Below are 7,061 nucleotides of genomic sequence, written 5' to 3'. Positions count from 1 at the left end.
TGAAGGGGGCACGCTGGGGGGGGCTCAAATTTTGGGCTCAGCATAAGAACACAGTCGTATAGTATATCCAAAACGATAACCTATAGGTTTCGTGGGCTTAAAAATTTTCGAGAATTTCCTCATTTTTATCCCCTATCCCCCCAAATCAAAATGGCGGCACAACCTGCCAGACGAAGTAGACAATTGAAATTTGGTGAAATTATAGCTTTTGGTCCCTAACCGACGGGAAAATTCCAAGATGTTCAAATTTTTCACTTTTTACCCCCCAAAGATATTGAAATATGGAGGCAATTTTAATGACTGTGCAGACATTCCTTTTGAGCTATTTTTTGGCTAAACGGTAAGTCGTATCACAAAACGGATGGCACAATGTCCCTTCAATTCGGAGTGATCTACAACTTTGGTCCTGTGACATTTAGTCGTATCTCTCTCCCTTATACGTTAAATTTGGCCGTATTTCTGGATTGTTCGTAAATTTGGTGATTTTTACAAGTATATTTCATTGTTTGACACACTTATAAGAATGATAGGATCATCACGTTGTGTGCGCACATTGGCACGATTAAGGGACATATGTGTACCAAATTTCATGATTCTAGCTTATACATAAGTAGGCAAAAAGTAATGTGAAATGTTAAAAATGCACCCAAATTTCACCCTATTCAAAATTTGATCTCAATTTACGCCCTTAATATGGGAGATACGAGGAAATGGTTTAGAAACAAACATGTAGAGCGATAAATGAGGCGTCTGATGGCGCAAACCGTTTCTTAATATCATAAACCGTTTAGGAGATATGAATCTCGAAGTGGAAGTCTGCACTTTTCAACGTGCTCATGCTTATCTGTCATCTATATATAAAAAAGCAAGTCGGGCTGGAGCGATGTATATATAAATATTTAAAAATGAAAAAAGACGTGAATTAATGAGGCACTTCCAGAAATCTCAGAAATTTGAAACTTGGTACGGAGGAAACTGATGCCCCCAGGATCCCTAGAAAAATCGGAAATTCTCAAAATTCCCTGAAGGGGGCACGCTGGGGGGGGGCTCAAATTTTGGGCTCAGCATAAGAACACAGTCGTATAGTATATCCAAAACGATAACCTATAGGTTTCGTGGGCTTAAAAATTTTCGAGAATTTCCTCATTTTTATCCCCTATCCCCCCAAATCAAAATGGCGGCACAACCTGCCAGACGAAGTAGACAATTGAAATTTGGTGAAATTATAGCTTTTGGTCCCTAACCGACGGGAAAATTCCAAGATGTTCAAATTTTTCACTTTTTACCCCCCAAAGATATCGAAATATGGAGGCAATTTTAATGACTGTGCAGACATTCCTTTTGAGCTATTTTTTGGCTAAACGGTAAGTCGTATCACAAAACGGATGGCACAATGTCCCTTCAATTCGGAGTGATCTACAACTTTGGTCCTGTGACATTTTGTCGTATCTCTCTCCCTTATACGTTAAATTTGGCCGTATTTCTGGATTGTTCGTAAATTTGGTGATTTTTACAAGTATATTTCATTGTTTGACACACTTATAAGAATGATAGGATCATCACGTTATGTGCGCACATTGGCACGATTAAGGGACATACGTGTACCAAATTTCATGATTCTAGCTTATACATAAGTAGGCAAAAAGTAATGTAAAATGTTAAAAATGCACCCAAATTTCACCCTATTCAAAATTTGATCTCAATTTACCCCCTTAATATGGGAGATACGAGGAAATGGTTTAGAAACAAACATGTAGAGCGATAAATGAGGCGTCTGATGGCGCAAACCGTTTCTTAATATCATAAACCGTTTAGGAGATATGAATCTCGAAGTGGAAGTCTGCACTTTTCAACGTGCTCATGCTTATCTGTCATCTATATATATAAAAGCAAGTCGGGCTGGAGCGATGTATATATAAATATTTAAAAATGAAAAAAGACGTGAATTAATGAGGCACTTCCAGAAATCTCAGAAATTTGAAACTTGGTACGGAGGAAACTGATGCCCCCAGGATCCCTAGAAAAATCGGAAATTCTCAAAATTCCCTGAAGGGGGCACGCTGGGGGGGGCTCAAATTTTGGGCTCAGCATAAGAACACAGTCGTATAGTATATCCAAAACGATAACCTATAGGTTTCGTGGGCTTAAAAATTTTCGAGAATTTCCTCATTTTTATCCCCTATCCCCCCAAATCAAAATGGCGGCACAACCTGCCAGACGAAGTAGACAATTGAAATTTGGTGAAATTATAGCTTTTGGTCCCTAACCGACGGGAAAATTCCAAGATGTTCAAATTTTTCACTTTTTACCCCCCAAAGATATCGAAATATGGAGGCAATTTTAATGACTGTGCAGACATTCCTTTTGAGCTATTTTTTGGCTAAACGGTAAGTCGTATCACAAAACGGATGGCACAATGTCCCTTCAATTCGGAGTGATCTACAACTTTGGTCCTGTGACATTTTGTCGTATCTCTCTCCCTTATACGTTAAATTTGGCCGTATTTCTGGATTGTTCGTAAATTTGGTGATTTTTACAAGTATATTTCATTGTTTGACACACTTATAAGAATGATAGGATCATCACGTTATGTGCGCACATTGGCACGATTAAGGGACATATGTGTACCAAATTTCATGATTCTAGCTTATACATAAGTAGGCAAAAAGTAATGTAAAATGTTAAAAATGCACCCAAATTTCACCCTATTCAAAATTTGATCTCAATTTACCCCCTTAATATGGGAGATACGAGGAAATGGTTTAGAAACAAACATGTAGAGCGATAAATGAGGCGTCTGATGGCGCAAACCGTTTCTTAATATCATAAACCGTTTAGGAGATATGAATCTCGAAGTGGAAGTCTGCACTTTTCAACGTGCTCATGCTTATCTGTCATCTATATATATAAAAGCAAGTCGGGCTGGAGCGATGTATATATAAATATTTAAAAATGAAAAAAGACGTGAATTAATGAGGCACTTCCAGAAATCTCAGAAATTTGAAACTTGGTACGGAGGAAACTGATGCCCCCAGGATCCCTAGAAAAATCGGAAATTCTCAAAATTCCCTGAAGGGGGCACGCTGGGGGGGGGCTCAAATTTTGGGCTCAGCATAAGAACACAGTCGTATAGTATATCCAAAACGATAACCTATAGGTTTCGTGGGCTTAAAAATTTTCGAGAATTTCCTCATTTTTATCCCCTATCCCCCCAAATCAAAATGGCGGCACAACCTGCCAGACGAAGTAGACAATTGAAATTTGGTGAAATTATAGCTTTTGGTCCCTAACCGACGGATAAATTCCAAGATGTTCAAATTTTTCACTTTTTACCCCCCAAAGATATCGAAATATGGAGGCAATTTTAATGACTGTGCAGACATTCCTTTGAGCTATTTTTTGGCTAAACGGTAAGTCGTATCACAAAACGGATGGCACAATGTCCCTTCAATTCGGAGTGATCTACAACTTTGGTCCTGTGACATTTAGTCGTATCTCTCTCCCTTATACGTTAAATTTGGCCGTATTTCTGGATTGTTCGTAAATTTGGTGATTTTTACAAGTATATTTCATTGTTTGACACACTTATAAGAATGATAGGATCATCACGTTATGTGCGCACATTGGCACGATTAAGGGACATATGTGTACCAAATTTCATGATTCTAGCTTATACATAAGTAGGCAAAAAGTAATGTAAAATGTTAAAAATGCACCCAAATTTCACCCTATTCAAAATTTGATCTCAATTTACCCCCTTAATATGGGAGATACGAGGAAATGGTTTAGAAACAAACATGTAGAGCGATAAATGAGGCGTCTGATGGCGCAAACCGTTTCTTAATATCATAAACCGTTTAGGAGATATGAATCTCGAAGTGGAAGTCTGCACTTTTCAACGTGCTCATGCTTATCTGTCATCTATATATATAAAAGCAAGTCGGGCTGGAGCGATGTATATATAAATATTTAAAAATGAAAAAAGACGTGAATTAATGAGGCACTTCCAGAAATCTCAGAAATTTGAAACTTGGTACGGAGGAAACTGATGCCCCCAGGATCCCTAGAAAAATCGGAAATTCTCAAAATTCCCTGAAGGGGGCACGCTGGGGGGGGCTCAAATTTTGGGCTCAGCATAAGAACACAGTCGTATAGTATATCCAAAACGATAACCTATAGGTTTCGTGGGCTTAAAAATTTTCGAGAATTTCCTCATTTTTATCCCCTATCCCCCCAAATCAAAATGGCGGCACAACCTGCCAGACGAAGTAGACAATTGAAATTTGGTGAAATTATAGCTTTTGGTCCCTAACCGACGGGTAAATTCCAAGATGTTCAAATTTTTCACTTTTTACCCCCCAAAGATATCGAAATATGGAGGCAATTTTAATGACTGTGCAGACATTCCTTTTGAGCTATTTTTTGGCTAAACGGTAAGTCGTATCACAGAACGGATGGCACAATGTCGCTTCAATTCGGAGTGATCTACAACTTTGGTCCTGTGACATTTAGTCGTATCTCTCTCCCTTATACGTTAAATTTGGCCGTATTTCTGGATTGTTCGTAAATTTGGTGATTTTTACAAGTATATTTCATTGTTTGACACACTTATAAGAATGATAGGATCATCACGTTATGTGCGCACATTGGCACGATTAAGGGACATATGTGTACCAAATTTCATGATTCTAGCTTATACATAAGTAGGCAAAAAGTAATGTAAAATGTTAAAAATGCACCCAAATTTCACCCTATTCAAAATTTGATCTCAATTTACCCCCTTAATATGGGAGATACGAGGAAATGGTTTAGAAACAAACATGTAGAGCGATAAATGAGGCGTCTGATGGCGCAAACCGTTTCTTAATATCATAAACCGTTTAGGAGATATGAATCTCGAAGTGGAAGTCTGCACTTTTCAACGTGCTCATGCTTATCTGTCATCTATATATATAAAAGCAAGTCGGGCTGGAGCGATGTATATATAAATATTTAAAAATGAAAAAAGACGTGAATTAATGAGGCACTTCCAGAAATCTCAGAAATTTGAAACTTGGTACGGAGGAAACTGATGCCCCCAGGATCCCTAGAAAAATCGGAAATTCTCAAAATTCCCTGAAGGGGGCACGCTGGGGGGGGCTCAAATTTTGGGCTCAGCATAAGAACACAGTCGTATAGTATATCCAAAACGATAACCTATAGGTTTCGTGGGCTTAAAAATTTTCGAGAATTTCCTCATTTTTATCCCCTATCCCCCCAAATCAAAATGGCGGCACAACCTGCCAGACGAAGTAGACAATTGAAATTTGGTGAAATTATAGCTTTTGGTCCCTAACCGACGGGAAAATTCCAAGATGTTCAAATTTTTCACTTTTTACCCCCCAAAGATATCGAAATATGGAGGCAATTTTAATGACTGTGCAGACATTCCTTTTGAGCTATTTTTTGGCTAAACGGTAAGTCGTATCACAAAACGGATGGCACAATGTCCCTTCAATTCGGAGTGATCTACAACTTTGGTCCTGTGACATTTTGTCGTATCTCTCTCCCTTATACGTTAAATTTGGCCGTATTTCTGGATTGTTCGTAAATTTGGTGATTTTTACAAGTATATTTCATTGTTTGACACACTTATAAGAATGATAGGATCATCACGTTGTGTGCGCACATTGGCACGATTAAGGGACATATGTGTACCAAATTTCATGATTCTAGCTTATACATAAGTAGGCAAAAAGTAATGTGAAATGTTAAAAATGCACCCAAATTTCACCCTATTCAAAAGTTGATCTCAATTTACCCCCTTAATATGAGAGATACGAGGAAATGGTTTAGAAACAAACATGTAGAGCGATAAATGAGGCGTCTGATGGCGCAAACCGTTTCTTAATATCATAAACCGTTTAGGAGATATGAATCTCGAAGTGGAAGTCTGCACTTTTCAACGTGCTCATGCTTATCTGTCATCTATATATATAAAAGCAAGTCGGGCTGGAGCGATGTATATATAAATATTTAAAAATGAAAAAAGACGTGAATTAATGAGGCACTTCCAGAAATCTCAGAAATTTGAAACTTGGTACGGAGGAAACTGATGCCCCCAGGATCCCTAGAAAAATCGGAAATTCTCAAAATTCCCTGAAGGGGGCACGCTGGGGGGGGGCTCAAATTTTGGGCTCAGCATAAGAACACAGTCGTATAGTATATCCAAAACGATAACCTATAGGTTTCGTGGGCTTAAAAATTTTCGAGAATTTCCTCATTTTTATCCCCTATCCCCCCAAATCAAAATGGCGGCACAACCTGCCAGACGAAGTAGACAATTGAAATTTGGTGAAATTATAGCTTTTGGTCCCTAACCGACGGGAAAATTCCAAGATGTTCAAATTTTTCACTTTTTACCCCCCAAAGATATCGAAATATGGAGGCAATTTTAATGACTGTGCAGACATTCCTTTTGAGGTATTTTTTGGCTAAACGGTAAGTCGTATCACAAAACGGATGGCACAATGTCCCTTCAATTCGGAGTGATCTACAACTTTGGTCCTGTGACATTTTGTCGTATCTCTCTCCCTTATACGTTAAATTTGGCCGTATTTCTGGATTGTTCGTAAATTTGGTGATTTTTACAAGTATATTTCATTGTTTGACACACTTATAAGAATGATAGGATCATCACGTTGTGTGCGCACATTGGCACGATTAAGGGACATATGTGTACCAAATTTCATGATTCTAGCTTATACATAAGTAGGCAAAAAGTAATGTGAAATGTTAAAAATGCACCCAAATTTCACCCTATTCAAAATTTGATCTCAATTTACCCCCTTAATATGGGAGATACGAGGAAATGGTTTAGAAACAAACATGTAGAGCGATAAATGAGGCGTCTGATGGCGCAAACCGTTTCTTAATATCATAAACCGTTTAGGAGTTATGAATCTCGAAGTGGAAGTCTGCACTTTTCAACGTGCTCATGCTTATCTGTCATCTATATATATAAAAGCAAGTCGGGCTGGAGCGATGTATATATAAATATTTAAAAATGAAAAAAGACGTGA

Source organism: Anabrus simplex, chromosome 8, assembly GCF_040414725.1.
Source record: "Anabrus simplex isolate iqAnaSimp1 chromosome 8, ASM4041472v1, whole genome shotgun sequence".
NCBI classification, from domain to species: Eukaryota; Metazoa; Arthropoda; class Insecta; order Orthoptera; family Tettigoniidae; genus Anabrus; species Anabrus simplex.
Note: the sequence above shows the minus strand (reverse complement) of the source record.